At 42.0% G+C, this 17,460-nt stretch overlaps 1 non-coding gene across 1 annotated transcript; it reads right to left on the reverse strand.

Moving 5' to 3' along the window:
* Positions 1-1,264: 1,264 nt before the first annotated feature.
* On the reverse strand, positions 1,265-1,455 carry LOC114649741 (U2 spliceosomal RNA). The gene has a single exon (XR_003715890.2). It is a non-coding gene; the product is annotated as a U2 spliceosomal RNA (small nuclear RNA).
* Between the last annotated feature and the right edge of the window lie 16,005 nt (positions 1,456-17,460).

The following is a 17,460-nucleotide window of genomic DNA, read 5'->3' on the forward strand; positions in this document are numbered from 1 at the left end:
TGGTGCTTTGTAGACACCAAGAAATTTCTTAGCAACATATCCGAAAGACTTCCATGTGATGTCCTCCAGCCCTACTAGCAGAACTTCAAACTGCTCTTCATTTTTGAAACGCCTGATTGAAGAACCAACCAAAATGGCTTCCTCAACCTTAGCATTAGTTATTTGTGGAAACATCTTCCTCAAATATCAAAATCCTTCACTTTCCTTGTTTCATTACTTCCAGGTCATTTTTCATCAGTCCAAGTTTTATACGAAGTCGAGGGAAATTCTCCATGTTGGGTCGATGAGTCGTTTATATGACACACTTTCCTGCCATGCTTACAGAGCGGCCATTTCTTTTTAATGTCGGTGGTCTTGATCTCAAGTGAAACATCAGTACTCGGTATAACCGAGCAGCATTCTGAGTAGCAGGGTCCATACTTTGAGACCAGCACAGATGTTACCATATATACTCACTTATAAGTCAGGTCTTGAAACATGCTATTGTCAGGTCCGAAAAATCGATCATAAAATCAGACCCCGACTTATACGCCCATTCAAAAATGCGACCCTTAAATTTATTTTTTGTTCACATCTTGTTGCCTCCTCTAATCTCACATCAGTTTCTCAGACACATCGAATTTTGTTGCAGCAGTGCAGTTACCAATTTCTTTTGCCACTTCAACAACTTTAATTTTAAACCAGCTTCATATTTTCTTCTGATCGAACTCTCCATCGCAGATAAGGGATGCTCTTACGATAAAGGTGTATGAGGGTGTGAGATACTAAAAACACAAAACAATGCAAATGTCACTTCACATGTGGTCACGTAGGCACATACATAGAAATAAAGGCCGTGTGCTCCATGGTTACTCTGTCAGGTGGGCATTAGCGTATCATAATCTGTTATACCAATAGCGTGAGTTTTCCGCAAACGACATTATAAAATACCAGAAATTATACAGTAAAATCAAGTCCGCAAGTATATATGGTAGTTTTACTTTATAAGTATATGTATGATATGACAGAAAAATCGCAAAAATAGGCGTGATGGAAATTTTTAAAGATGATTTTTTTGAGATTAGTGACATGAAATCCATCAGGTAAACCCAAAAGTGTCACGTGTAAGTGATATTTTGTGTTGGTACAAAAATATTTTCTAAGCCTGCTTAACCCTGAGGAATGTTATGAAGTGTTCTGGTCCTTCTTTATTAAACTCACAAGCCTGCAGGGTGGCTTATAGTGATGTGGACAGTACTACTGTCATTTTAATATGTAGCACCATAAACTGTAAACAATATACAAGACCACCTGAACACAATTGCAAAAATTTTTTTCACAGAGCAAACCCCTATTCCATCTCTTTGTTCCAAAAATCAAATTAATATATGGGTCCCCAGATAGGGACATATCAGATATTAAACTGGTAAGAACAGATACTACATTCGATCTTAGCCAAAAGGCCAAGAGTGATAACAATTCTACAAAACAGAAGTATAATGATACCCCTCATCCTTTACCCCATGATTCCTGTATACTGCATCTGCACTAATTTATGCAAAGAATGCAATATCACCGTCCAATGAATGCCTGGTCATCAGTTTTTACAGCGAGAAGCCAGTTAGTGTGCCAGCAGTGAAGGTGTAGAGTGCAATTGTCAAGTCATCAATGGTGGTGAGCAACAGAGGACGGGATCTGTGCAGTTTTAACACAAGTTTTAATGGACGCCCATTAGAGAGATGCGTATACTTTAAATTAAAGCAGACTTTAGCAGTGCATTTAAAGTCTGGAGTCTTGTTAATGGTTTCATTTTACTTTGACACATCTGTTTCTACAATGCTACACTAATTTAAGGATGATAATGACAATTATCCATCCATCCATTTTCCAACCTGTTGGGTCACGGGGGGTCTGCTGGAGCCAATCCCAGCCATCACAGGGTACAAGGCAGGAACCAATCCCGGGTAGGGTGCCAACCCACCACAGAAGACAATTATTATTATTATTATTATTATTGTTGCTGTTGTTGTTGTTGTCTACAGTATGTTGTAGTCCCCTACTTATCATTTTTTTGCCTCCTACCCCCAATCTTAATAATGGGTTGGCACCCATGCATATCACATTGTATATACTGTGTACTGATTGTGTCAATTTGTCACAGCTTGTCTAATTTATGGAATCTTTTTAAAATTCCAGCCACAAAATCAGTTTGAAAGCCTCTGAACTTTGCACCATGTGCCTTTAGTTAAAAAAGGCAGGCGCCTCTGAACTTGCAAAAGTGAGCGTAACGAGCAAAAAAGTCGACTTTCATTTTGTATTCAGTTACATGTTATTCATTTGTATTGTGCTGTATTTTCAGTTGTTTCACACTTTCCGAAAATAATATTTATTTGTGTCAGCTGTTCAGAGAATGCACAGTATCACAAAGTCTGTTAAGCAATACGTATTATATGTTTATCATTTCATTAGAACATCAGAACAATTTGAATGAGAACAGGCCATTCAGCCGATCAAAGCTCGCCAGTCCTATCCACTTATTTCTTCTAAAAAAAACATCAAGTCGAGTTTTGAAAGTCCCTAAGGTCTTACTGTCTACCACACTACTTGGTCACTAATGCCAAGTGTCTAGCATTCTTTGTGTAAAGAAAAACTTCCTAATGTTTGTGTGAAATTTCCCCTTCACGAGTTTCCAGCTGTGCCCCCGTGTTCTTGGTGAACTCATTTTAAAGTCACCGCCTTGATCCACTGAACTAATTCATTTCATAATTTTAAACACTTCAGTCAGGTCTCCTCTTAATCTTCTTTTTCTTAAACTGTAAAGGCTCAGCTCTTTTAATCTTTCCTCATAACTCATCCCCTGTAGCCCTCAATCAGCCTCGTCGCTCTTCTCTGGACCTTTTCTAGTGCTGCTGTGTCCTTTTTGTAGCCTGGTGTCCAAAACTTCACCCAGGACTCCAGATGAGGCCTCACCAGTGTGTTATAAAGCTTGAGCAGAACCTCCTGTGACTTGAACTCCACACATCAAGGCGCTATATAACCTGACATTCTGTTAGCCTTCTAAATGGCTTCTAAACTCTGTCTGGCAGTCGATAGCTTAGAGTCCACTACGACTCCTAAACACTTCTCATAAGGTGTACTCTCGATTTTCTGACCTCCCATTGTGAATTCAAACCTTATGTTTTTCCTTCCTACATGAAATACTTTACATTTACTGACATTAAATTTCTTCTGCCACAAATCTGCCCAGCATCCCTCTGTGATGATTCAATGGACTCCAGATTATCTGCCAATCCTCTTAGCTTAGTATCCTCTGCAGATGTAACCAGCTTGTTACTTATATTCCTATCCAAATCATTTCTATATACAGTACAGTGATCCCTCGCTATATCACGCTTCGCGTTTCACGGCTTCACTCTATCGCGGATTTTATATGTAAGCATATTTAAATATATATCGTGGATTTTTTGCTGGTTCGCGGATTTCTGAGGACAATGGGTCTTTTAATTTCTGGTACATGCTTCCTCAGTTGGTTTGCCCAGTTGATTTCATACAAGGGATGCTATTGGCAGATGGCTGAGAAGCTAGATTGCTTACTTTTCTCTATCTCTCTCTTGCGCTGACTTTCTCTGATACTGATGTATGGGGATTGAGCAGGGGGGCTGTTCGCACACCTAGACGATACGGACGCTCCTCTAAAAATGCTGAAAGATTATCTTCACGTTGCTATCTTCTGTGCAGCTGCTTCCTGAAGCGACATGCTGCACGGTGCTTCGCATACTTAAAAGCTCGAAGGGCACGTATTGATTTTTGACTGTTTGTTTTTCTCTCTCTCTCTCTCTCTCTCTCTCTCTCTCTCTCTCTCTCTCTCTCTCTCTGTCTGCTCCTGACGGAGGGGGTGTGAGCTGCCGCCTTCAACAGCTTTGTACCGGCGGTGCTTCGCATACTTAAAAGCCAAACAGCCCTATTGATTTGTTTGCTTTCCTCTCTGTTTCTGACAGCCTGTGCTCCTGATGCGCACTCCTTTGAAGAGGAAGATATGTTTGCATTCTTTTAATTGTGAGACAGAACTGTCATCTCTGTCTTGTCATGGAGCACAGTTTAAACTTTTGAAAAAGAGACAAATGTTTGTTTGCAGTGTTTGAATAACGTTCCTGTCTCTCTATAACCTCCTGTGTTTCTGCGCAAATCTGTGACCCAAGCATGACAATATAAAAATAACCATATAAACATATGGTTTCTACTTCGCGGATTTTCTTATTTCGCGGGTGGCTCTGGAACACAACCCCCACGATGGAGGAGGGATTACTGTATTAAAAAAGCAGCTGCACCCACACTGACCCCTGCTAGACATCACTCTTAACATCAGCCAGTTCTGATGAGGTTCCTCACACCATCACCCTCTGCTTCCTGTGTGTGAGCCAATTCTGAACCCATCTACACACCACACCCTGAATTAACACTTCTTTAAAGTTTGATGCCCAAATTCTCATGTGGCACCTCATCAAATGGTTTGCAAAAGTTGTGATTAATAATATCATCTGCTCCACTTTGATTGTACCCTTTGGCTGCTTCCTCATAGAATTCCAGCATGTTAGTAAAACATGACCTCCCTCTTCTGAACCCATGCTCACTGTTCAGTAAAACATCTGTCCTTGTCAGGTGTTGCTCAATCTTATCCTTAATAGTTCCTTCCATTAATTTTCCTGTGATGCATGTTAAGCTTACTGGCCTGTAGTTGTTTGGATCTGCTCAGTCACCTTTTTAATATAATGGAATAATCTTGGCCATTTTCCAGTCCTTCATAATTTTCCCAGTACATGGTGATTCCCTAAAACTATGTGTCAAGGTTTTATATCTGTACTCGCTAACCTCCGTAAGAACTCGAGGGTAAATATTATCTGGTCCTGAACATTTGTTTGATTTCAGCCTATTTAATCTGAGCAGCTCTTCTCCCTCAGCAATTTCCAGATCACTCAGTACCTCCTTATTAGCCTCTTTTACCACAGAGAGATTATCTCCTTCCTGACATGTGAAGACCTCAGAAAAATGTGAGTTTAGAGCATCTGTTATTTCACTGTCTGTATTTTTAATTCCTCTTTACTATTCCTGATGCACTTCACCTCCTCCTTGACAGTGGTTCATATTTTTTTTCTCACATCCCAGTCTTACCTCTTGCGTGTCTTTGCAACCTCTAATTGCCGCAGAACTGCAGCCAGTCAACGTCCGTGTGGGTTGTGGTCCCCCTTGGGGAATCACCACCAGTTGTCATCTCAGGTGGTTTGTTTTCCCATTGCAAGGCTTTCTGAAAACCAGTCACACCCCATTTCTCATTCCACAACAACATTTATTTATATAGCACATACAAGCAATGTAGCTCAAAGGGCTTTACAAGACGACAAAGAGATAGTAATATGTATAAAAAACAAGAACGACTAGACAATAATAATAAAGAACTAGCCCCCTGCTCGCTTCACTTGCCAACCCCATGACCTGGGCTACGTCCCAGCTACTTCACGTCTCTGCCGCTCGTGTTGTCAAGGGGGGGGGGGGGTGTATACGCACCCCAAGGTGATGTGGTTGCTCCTCCGACACCCCACTTTTAAATGGTGATACAATGGGAAACACATACAGTTTTCTTTTTTACCTCCTCTTTGCTTGATCAGCTGCTGGCCTGTTGCTGCTGCTGTGCTGTGTGATCTGAATCGCGGCACACTTCTATCATATCACCTGTGTCCACATATTCAATCTCTTTTCACTTTTACCTTTTCATCAATATCGCATTGAATTTTGATTCCGTGTTTGGAATTACATCATGACAACGCAACGTATAACTGACCGTGAGTGAATATTGATTCTTTCTCTCTACTGTGTCGGACAATAGCATTCACACATATGAGAAATAATCGAACCGGGTGTGTGGTTGCAAATGTTTTAGATGTGGGCAGGACTTTTCCAAATCTCTTTGCATAAAGTGTTTTCTTGTGGGGCTTGAAATTTTCTCTCGCGGGATTTCACTTTCACCAAACAACAAATCTTTTACTTCTCGTGGATACGCCTCTTCATTGTGAAGAAACACTACTTTTCTCTGATGGCACCAGAAATTAGACGATCTAGAAGTCTCCGACTTAAAGTTTAAGTCCAAACAATATCTCCATACTTCTATCATATCACCTTTGTCCATATATTCGATCTCTTTTCGCTTTTACCTTTTTGTCAATATCGCATTGAATTTTGATTCCGTGTTTGGAATTACATCGTGACAACACAACGTATAACTGCCTGTGAGTGAATATCGGTTCTTTCTCTCTACAAGAAAAGTGTTTGACAATAGCATTCAAGTTCAAGTTCAGTTCAAGCACTTTATTGTCATTGTGTAACACAACGAAATTACTTTTTGTGACAGCCCCAAGGTGCATTTAAAGAAAAGTTAAATAATTCCAAATATGTCATATTGCTCAAAGTACAGCAGCATAAATTGTTATTGCACCTGTTAATGAATAGTACATTACATATTCTACAGTATATTGTAATACATTAGTATATTGCACATTACCATTATAGCTTATTGCACATGTTCAATTTAAAAATGGTTCTTCGACTGAGGAGATTCAGAGTTGGGAAAGTTTATGGCAGATGGGAAAAAGCTATTTTTTAGTGTGTTTGCACGTACACGGATTGACCTAAAGCGTCTGCCTGACGGGAGGAACTCAAACAAAGAATTTCCAGGGTGAGTTTTATCCTTGAGAATGTTTTTGGCCCTTCTCACACAGCGAGTCTTATACAAGAGTTCGAGTGATGGCAGTTCAGTCCCTATAATGGCCTCTGCTGTTTTTACGACCCGCTGCAGGGCTTCTTTAGCAGCCATGGTGCAGCTGTTGTACCTGTAGGCCATCATGCAGTTAGTTAAAATGCTCTCTTATAGTGCATCTATAGAAATTAACCAGCAGTTTCTGGGGGAGGTCAGCTCTCCTTAGCTTCCTGAGAAAATAGAGGCGTTGTTGTGCTTTGCCTATTATAGCCAAGTTGTTGTCAGCTCAGGACAGGTCCTCTGAGATGGTGACTCCTAGAAACTTAAAGCTGGAAACTCTCTCCACAGGACCTGCATTGATTTTTATCGGACTGTGATTGGTCTTTTTAGTGGTCCTAAAGTCCAGAATAACTTCTTTGGTCTTTCTGGTATTTAAGACCAGGTTGTTGGTGTTGCACCATTCTGTCAGATTCTGAACCTCTTCCCTATATGCAGCTTCACTGTTGTCTGTTACAAGATGACAGTTGTATCATCCGCAAATTTAACAATAATGTTTGATTGGTGGATGGGTCGACAGTCATGGGTGAAGAGTGCATAGAGAAGGTGACTTAGTACATATCCTTGCGGCACAGCAGTGCTCAGGGCTAGGGTGGAGGATGTGTGTTTGCCCATCCTAACAGACTGGGGACGGTTGGTGAGAAAATCCAGTAACCAGTTGCATATGGACGGAGCAAGTCCTAGTGCATAGAGCTTTTGGATCAGCTGGTTAGGTATGATGATATTAAATGCAGAGCTGTAGTCAATGAAGAGCATCCTGACATAGGCATTGGGTTTTTCCAGGTGCGAGAGGGCACCATGTAGAGCCACACAGATGGCGTCCTCAGCTGATCTGTTTGATCGATAGGCAAACTGGTGTTGGTCTAGATCAGCTGGGATGGAGGCTTTGATGTGGGTGATTACCAGTCGTTCAAAGCGATGACAGGGGTGAGAGCAACTGGTCGATAGTCATTAAGACAGGTTATCCTCGGTTTTTTGGGAACAGGTACAATGGTTGTGGATTTCAGGCACAAGGGGACTACACCTGAGGAGAGAGAGAGGTTGAATATGTGTGTAAATATCTCCGTTAATTGGTCAGCGCAGGCCTGGAGCACACGTCCTTGCACATTATCAGGACCTGTTGCCTTCCTTGTATTGATGTTTTCGAGTGCCCGCCGCACATCATGCATGTGTCCGACCAAAGGTTGTGAGTCTCCGTTTAGCTCGAATCTGACTGGAGGCTGGTTATTGTCCTTGTCAAACCGTGCAAAGAAACTGTTAAGTTCCTCTGCTAGGTTGGCATTGCTATTGGCCAGTGTGTCTTGTACGTCATTTTTCTTTTTGTAATGCGTGATTAATCGGATGCCTTGCCACATATGCTGTGAGTTTCACACAAATAAACACAAACATTAACATTATTCAAAGTTATTGTCTGTCTGTATACCTGCATTGTTATCACTCTTTAATTTAATATTGTTTTTTATTAGTATGCTGCTGCTGGAGTATGGGAATTTCCCCTTGGGATTAATAAAGTATCTATCTATCTATCTATCTATCTATCTATCTATCTATCTATCTATCTATCTATCTATCTATCTATCTATCTATCTATCTATCTATCTATCTCAGCAAAAGGCAACCTTTTTCGAGTTGCGGCGCACTAAGTCCAAAAATTTTCTTTCGCGGCGCACCTGAGGGACTGCCCATAAATAAAGTCGTGACGACATAATCTATGGACAATCGCCAATAAAAACAGTTAATTTTGCAAGTTTGAAAGACATTTTATTAATAAAGGAATCAAAGGATAAATCTTAAATTTACAGTAACTAATGTGAACGTTGAGATTGTTTTTCAGCACATATGAGATCGATGCGAGGATCAATTTTCGAAAGACAGACGCGCATTTCTTTGTCGATCATTTAAAGTCTCTCGCGTTTCTTAGACTTCATTTCCGTAAGTGTTGAAAAACCTTGCTCACAGAGATAAGAGGTTCTAAAAGTTCAAAAACACTAGCAATTTTAAATATTTTACAAAAGTTTTCACGACGCCCCTAGAAAATTCCACGGCGCACTGGCGCACCGGTTGCCCGACAGTGGTCTATCTAAATGAGAAATGATTTCTCTCGCGGGATTTCACTTTCACCAAACAATAAATCTTTTAATTCTCGTGGATACGCCTCTTCATTGGGAAAAAACAGTACTTTTTTTTTTCCCTGATGGCAACACAAATTAGACGATCTACAAGTCTGACTTAAAGTTTAAATCCGAACAATATATTCGATCTCTTTTCGCTGTTCCGTTATTTCACCAAGTAATAATTCCCATTTGTTTGCACTAATGTGATCTTTACTATCATTTTTTGAGACTTTCAAATTCTGCTACTTTCATTATCTCTAATCTGCTCTGCATGTGTATCGCTCCAGCGTTTTTGAATTCTTTATGCTGTTCTACTTTGTCATCTACTCTTTTCTTTTAGTTCCGGCCCCGGGCATGGTTAAATCCCTTGGCACAAAGTCTTGTCTCGCGGGACATGAAAGTGTCTCTCTGAGAAAATCACGTCTCGTCTCCTTCCAACCTTCCAAGATTTTATTTATAATAGAGAGATAAGTCACAAAGTAAGAAGGGTAAGGAGAAATGGTTGGGAGGACAGAAAACAACAAATAAAAAAAATGTTAGTCTGGAGAAAGGAATAAAATCTGCAGGAATTCCAAGGCTAAGAAGACCACCCAGCCCCCAGCAGGGGGCCTAAACTAGGTGGGAGAGCGCGCTAGAGCAGAAAGTCACCTCATCAGACATCTGGCGGGCAAAAAATTCTTGATTCAGGCAGTTTATGAAGACTAACCAAGTATGGCAAACCTTCACACCTGGGACAAGAGGGAGACACCGACATGCCCCTTATGCTCTGGTAGGGGGGTCATTAGAACACATCCTCAGCAGCTGCCCACATGCCCTGGTAGACAGGTGGTATTGTTGGCGACATGACCAAGTGTTAAAAGCACCTATCCATCAAAATACCCATCTTCACCAGCAAGCGTCATCCCCACCTTGGGGCAGCCTTAACAGCATCATAGGTCCCTGGGCAAAGTAGTGCATTGGGGCTTCCGATTTGACAGCAAAACAGAAACAAGCATAGGCATCAGAAACATCATGGGCCCCAATGCTTCTCGGGACCCCGAACAGTGCCCACTGTGCCCAAAGGTGTACTCACACTAGGCACGTTTGTTCCGTACCGTCCCTAAGTTCAATACCCGCTGGCCTGCACTCACACTGCGCTTAACATTCTGGGCCCGGGCACACTTTCATCATCACCATGCGACTTTGTGTGAAGCAAAAACAAAATCCAAACACGCTCTGCCATTTTACAGATTAACTGAGTGTGCAGCATGGCATTTTGCTGTTAACCGTACTAGAACATTTTTTACAGTGACAAATGATGTAAAGGGAGGAATTTGTAACTTTTTCTTGCCAACTACAATTCATGCCCATCTGTAAGGTGAGAATGAAGACCTGTTTTTAACTCAAATGGTAACCAATGAAACAAGAATTGTGCCATCTGACTTGTCACATCCATTGACGTCATGTCTGTTTTCCGTGCTCGGCCATGTTTAGCAATCACTCTGTTCTCAAATCCTACTGAACGGTGCCCGGGCACACCTCTCCCAAGAGGGTCAGTGCACAGTACGGTTGGCCCAGCACAGAGCGATCACACTAGTCAAACCAACTAGACTTTGGTGGACTACATGTGTACAAATGTAGGCACGGAGCAAATTAGTAGTGTGAGTAGACCCAGTGCTGGTGCTAGCTTATTTTGCTCCCTAGGCCAAGCTGATTAGCGTGCCAACTGACTGCTTGGTAGCCAATCTGTGTGTCTGGGTTAATGATCTGCGCCCCAGGTGAATGGCTATTTGGCCATAATGATGGCGCCGGCCCAGAGTACAGCCTAAAATCAGTCCTCTTAGTTTTCAGGATTCACATAATAGGATTGGATGATGTTAGTCTCGTGGACAGCTGGGATACCCGCCTTCATGATATCATCACTGCATGGCGACTTGATCAGATGGTGGTGGCGCAGATCGCCACCACGGAAGAACCGGAAAAGACAGCAGAGAACAGTAGAGATTAGTAAAGATCCACAGTATTAGCCTGGTGAATTTCAGATTTTAGGTGCATAACAGCAGACGGCCGCCTCACTACTTCTTTTAAGTTTAGCTCTTGGAATTCTAAGTAGACCCTCATTTGAAGATCTAAGGTTACAATTTGAAGTGTAAGGGGCAGGCATTCCAAGATATAGGACGGAGCAAGATTATTTATGGCTTCATAAACCATTAGAAGTATTTGAAAGTCAATTCTAAATGACACGGGTAACCAGTGTAACGACGCTAAGACTGCTGGCGCGCTCAGAATTCAGTACAATTGTAATTTACGATTCAGCGCAACCCTAAGTCAGGCACTGCATGGGTCGCAACCCACAATACTCTGAAATACTGAAAGAATCTTTTTGGCTCGTCTTTCGTCTTATCTGCTCTATTCATCAGTTAGTTCCTTTTAGCCTCCCTAATGTCCTGCTCAATGGTTGCCTATGATTTGCATTGGAGATAATAATCTTATACGCCTTATACAGCTGTTTTCTCCTTTGCAGCTTCTTTTTCAACTCTTTATTGACATCTCGTAAAGATTTATGGGTGGGTTAATGGGGGGTCTTTGAGGCATTAGGTGGGTGGCAATAAATGCGATTTGCCTCCAGTGCCATTATTTCACATGCAGGCCCTGCTAGGAAGGCTAGGGGCTGCAGGACACACTCGGGTCCATTAACAAGGCCCAATTGAATCTCTCCTACCTTTGGAGGTTATATTGTGCAGTGACACGATCGGAGAGACACCAGCGCTAACGAGAAGGGTCCAGCTGCAGCCTGCAATACATATGGCACAGGTCAGGTAATGCCCATAACGTCAGTCACAAAATGCCTTTTAGGTCAGATAACCCTCCTACAACCCTAATCTTAAGGGTCCTCATCGTAATCATAGTCTAATGCGACGGGTGTTACATGACTGACCTCATAGGTACTGCGGTCTGCAACTACACTCTGTTGGCGCTAACCGTCACGCCACCGTACCCACCGTGACAAGCTCGATCAGTTGCATTAAGCTGGTGCCTTATAATGGCGGCCCCGGGCTATGCTGTGCTGTCGTGTTTATCGCGTGTTTTACGGTGTTCGTGATTCAAGGCGTCACTGCGCCTATCGCGTATATTTTCGTCTTGATGGTGGAAATCTCCGAAAGTGCGCTATATATAGAAGAGGTTGATTTATGGGCTGTTGTTAAGTATATGTTCCCCGTTGTTAAATGTCTTTCAAGGAGCTTTTTATGTAAAAAATACGGAAGTTTACTACGTGTTTTTAGGTCGCTGTTTAGGGTCTCTCTCTCTCTCTCTCTCTCTCTCCATTTGTACGCCCGTTATGGTTAATGAGCCACTGGATTCCGGGAGGAAAACAACAAAACGTCGACTTGAATAAAATAACATCGTAAAGTCCTGATGTGAAGCTCGGCTCGGATTAAAGCCGTGCCAGTAAATCACTAGAGGGGCAGACCGCCGTCAGAACTCACCATGTCAAAGGAAACCTCGCAGAAATGCTTACTTTACACACTGAGGAGCCGCGCCGAGCCTATAAATAACGAGGGGCTCCCGTCTAATGCTCTCGCGCTGACGTAGCGCCCAACTCGCGCTTCCCACTAAAGACTTCCTAGGAACATTTTTCTTTCTTTTTTTTCAATCCATTTAACTAACAGACTGGAAAAGCGAGTTAGCGCAGCTGGCAGAGCCTGTGGTGCGTGTGGTTATTCTGAAGTCTTCCACCATGTGGCGCCAGCGCAGCCCCCAAATCCGACCAGAGCGCTTCCCCATAAAGCGAAAATGAGGCCGCAGCTGGCAGGCTGCGTGCTGCCGCGGTTTCGGTTAAAAGTTTATTTAATATCCTGAAGAAATTAAAATAACTCTTGTGGCAGGCAGAAATAGAAAGGGGGTGCTGAAAGTAAAATAATGATAATAATAATAATATTCACTTGATAGGCTTCCAAAAAAGACTTTTTTTCACTCTGAAATATTCCAATGTGTTCAAACCGGAAGGCTAATATTGAAGTTAATGCTAACGGTATTAAGATCAAAAAGTTATAGTTGGGATGTTTGCGGCTTTAGTGGAGTTTGGTGGCTGGGAGGTGGGGGTTTGGTGCGAGTTGTTGTTTTTTTTTTTTTTGTATTTTCCTCTTGGACGGGTCTTCATTTCTTTGTACCGGAACATTAACCATAGTGGCAAGTGATTGCCTTCTAATGGGATTCAAATTATAAAAACACAGCATTTTATCCAGCAGCCACATAAGGAAAAGCCACGAAAAATAGAAGGACCAATAATAATAAAATATTACCGAGAACTGAATAACACACAGTAAGGAGTCATGATGAAGACCCTTTGAGAGGCTCTATACAGAAATACAAGTCCCTTTTCCTTGGCTGATAAGAGCATCTTTTGTATGGAAGTACGATCTGACAATATGACTAAGAAATTAATAACACGCAGTAAGGAGTCAGGATGAAGACCCTTTGAAAGGCGCTATACAGGAGTACAAGTGCTCTTCCTTTGCTGATACGAGCATCTTTTGTATGGAAGTGTCTATGGTTTTAAAATATGACTAAGAAAAGAATAGCAATCAGCAATGAGTCATGATGATGATCCTTTGAAAGGCGCTATACAGGAGTACAAGTTCCTCTGCTTTGATAATAAGAGTTATCCTTTTCCATGGAAGTACCTATAATGTTAAAATATGACTAACAACTGAATAAAACACATTAAGAAGTCATGATGAAGACCCTTTGGAAGGCACTGTACAGAAATACAAGTTCCCCTTTTATCATAATAAGTTATATTTTGTATGGAAATGCCTATAATGTTAAAATATGATTATGAAATGAACATCAATCAGCAGGGCGGCACGGTGGCGCAGTGGGTAGCGCTGCTGCCTTGCAGTTGGGAGATCTGGGGACCTGGGTTCGATTCCCGGGTCCTCCCTGCATGGAGTTTGCATGTTCTCCCCGTGTCTGCGTGGGTTTCCTCCAGGGGCTCCGGTTTCCTCCCACAGTCCAAAGACATGCAGGTTAGGTGGATTGGTGATTCTAAATTGGGCTTGGTGTGTTTGTGTGTGTCCTGCGGTGGGTTGGCACCCTGCCCAGGATTGTTGGCTGGGACTGGCTCCAGCAGACACCCGTGACCCTGTGTTTGGATTCAGCGGGTTGGAAAATGGATGGATGGATGGACATCAATCAGCAATGAGTCATGATGAAGACCCTTTGAAAGGCGCTATACAGGAGTACAAGTTCCTCTGCTTTGACGATAAGAGTTATCCTTTTGCATGGAAGTACCTATAATGTTAAAATATGACTAACACAGCGTTTCTCAACCTTTAAGTATTTGCGACCCGAGTTTTCATAACAGTTTTAATCGCGCCTCCCTAAGGTTTTTTTGAAAGGAGCCCACTAATACCAATTTGTTCTTTTTAAATTAATGATATATCATAGATGCATATTTTATTATACCTACTTAACTTTTATCGACATTTATCTAACTCTATATTTATTTTTCTAGTATCACAATGTAGTTTAAGTTAATTTGTTTTGGTTTCAATAGATGTAATTTTCATATTTTTGATTCTTGTTTTCTTTTTTTCACATCTTCGCGCCCCCTTAGGGGGGTCTACCCCACAGATTGAGAACCACTGGACTAACAATTGAATAAAACAAAGTAAGGAGTCATGATGAAGACCCTTTGAAAGGCGCTATATGGAAATTCACGTTTCTCTCGAGTATCTTTTTGATTTTTGTTTATTGTGAATAAATGCTAAAACATGGATGGCATGGTGGAGTACTAGCTAACCTCAAAACTCCAGGGTCCCAATCTGGTCATGAACCCTGTGCAGTTTGCATGTCCTCCCTGTGCATCTGTGAGTTTTCTTTCCAGATATATGAATACCTAATCGAGATTGACTCTTTAAATGGGAGTGGTCACTGTGTTGGACAGGGCAGCCCACCCAGGGTTTGGTCCTGCTTAGTGCCCAGTGCTGCAGGGACAGGTTGTGTACCCCCTGTGGAGTTTAATGAGAAGACGCAAGTCCAGAAATGGTCTTCAGGATGGAATATGCAAAGAAGCAGCACAAATTACAGAACTGCTGATTGATTGATTTCTTGATAAATTGACTAATTCTTTAATTTACTCTGATTGATTGATTTCCAGCTTATCCAGCAGTCACACGAGCCCAGTGCAGAAGAGCCATGTAGAGTGGAAGTATCTATAATGTTAAGACATGACTGAGAATTGAATAATAAGCTGTAAGCAGTCGTGATGAAGACCCGTGGAAAGGCGCTATACACAAATACAAGTTCCATTCCTTTACTGATAAAAGTATCTTTAGGCATTTGTTTGATGTAAAGGAATGCTAAAACATGGATGGCATGGTCTGGCATGAGCTGGTCTCAAAATTCCAGGGTCCCAGTCTGGGCACGGTCCCTGTGGAGTCTGCATGTTCTCCCTGTGTGTTTGTGAGTTTTCGTTCAGTTTTCTTTCCAAATATACTCATGCCAAATCCAAACTAATTTTTTTTAAATGTGAGTGGTCACACCCAGGGCTTGTTCCAGAATGAGTGCCCACTGCTGCCTGGATAGGCTCTGTGATCTTTAACCAGAAGAAGCAAGTGCAGAAAATGGCATGGCATGAATAACAGTTGAGGGTCTCCAAGGCCCTATACCATCCAGTGATTTTTATACCCATTCAATCCGTCCATCCATCTCATTCACCTGCTTATCCAGAGCAGGGTCAGAAATAAGGCAGGAACACCTCCTAGTCCACCCATTCAATAAGGTACTCACTTTGTTAGAGGGTCTCAGGATGATGGAGGCTTAGCACAGGACACAAAGCAAGCAGCTACCTTGGACAGGATGCCCGTTCACCACAGGGCACTTCCATATCCTCATAAAGACTCAGTCTTACCAAATCATCAAATATGAAGACATTTTTAATGCAGAATGGTGGAATGGTGGGGCAGCGGCACTCTGGTTCGATTCCCAGTTGGTGTGGCCCCTGCATAGTGGTGTCATCATTTTTCCCATGTCACCCCAGTTCTCCTCCTCCTGAAGTCCACATACATGCCAGTCTGTCTGGGTGCATATCATTGGAAAGAGTAGCAGATTGTGCACAGATGTTGCTCCTGATGCCCTCAGTATGGGCACTGACACACCGGTTTGCAGTTGATCTTTAACTTAAAGGGGAAGTGGGAGAAAAACCAGAGAGTCTGGAGGAAAGCCCTCAGTGAGAACATGTGCACTGACCAGGGCAGAGATTTGTACCCAAGACTCTGGAGATGTCGGACCCTAACTGCCCACCATGTCATCCTCATTAGGGACTCAGTAGAGCTGAAGGTTTCACACGAGGTGGGCACTGGCATGAACACAGAGTGACAGACACTGAATGAACGAACTTGAGCAGCCTGAAGACATCAGTCATGGCGGCCCCCCTGCATCTGAAAGTGCAATAAATAGGGGTGGGAGGGAAATGAAGACTTCAAATAATGAAAAATAAATAAACCAAAAGAATGGAAGACTTCAATTACTAGCAGTCAATGCTGATGGATTGATTTATTCACAGGGTGATGGATTCTTTCATTGATAACTGTATAGTAGTAGGGTGTTGTACCCTGTCAGCCATTAGGGACGTAATGAGAAGTCGAGCACAATGACTTCAGACATCACAATGTGTGCCCCTTCTTCAGGCAAGATGGAATATTGGACACTTTTTAGTTAGCCAATAAAAAGGGGCATTTTGCTTGACTTCTCATTGACAAACATTAATTGACTGATGTACTGAATTATTGGCAGAATGATTGATTGATTGATTAATTAATTAATGGACTGACTGATTGATGGATTGATTAAGTAATTGAATGCCGTATTTTAGGGTTTATTGAATGATTCTGAGTGAATGATTGAAGGATTTGTTAATGGACTGATGATTGATTGATTGGTTGATTGATTTACTGCATGATTTTTTCAGTAAATGACTGATTAATGGACAAATCTGTTGCTTGAACAATGGATTGATTGATCATCTTATTGATTGATTAATTAATTTAATCTACCTAGTGGAAATTGGTTGCTGGAGCTTCAGCAGGTTTCCTGAGGGACACAGTGCCTTCCTAAAATGGCCTCCTGATAGTCCCAACAGAAATGACAGAAGAGGCATACAATGCCAGTTTCTGGCTTTTGCTTATGGCAGAGGGACCTAAGCTGGGGTGGTACTAAGGAGGCCGAAAAGGGTGGCATGAACCGACACTGGCATTTATATCCAGATACCTAGGGTGATGACCCCTGGCCACTGCCCCACTTGTGTTCTCTACTGCGTATTATACAGTGCATCCAGAAAGTATTCACAGTGCATCACTTTTTCCACGTTTTGTTATGTTACAGCCTTATTCCAAAATGGATTAAATTCATCTTTTTCCTCAGAATTCTACACACAACACCCCATAATGACAACGTGAAAAAAGTTTACTTGAGGTTTTTGCAAATTTATTAAAAATAAAAAACTGAGAAAGCACATGTACATAAGTATTCACAGCCTTTGCCATGAAGCTCACAATTGAGCTCAGGTGCCTCCTGTTT

This window comes from Erpetoichthys calabaricus, chromosome 3 (assembly GCF_900747795.2).
Source record: "Erpetoichthys calabaricus chromosome 3, fErpCal1.3, whole genome shotgun sequence".
Taxonomy (NCBI): domain Eukaryota; kingdom Metazoa; phylum Chordata; class Cladistia; order Polypteriformes; family Polypteridae; genus Erpetoichthys; species Erpetoichthys calabaricus.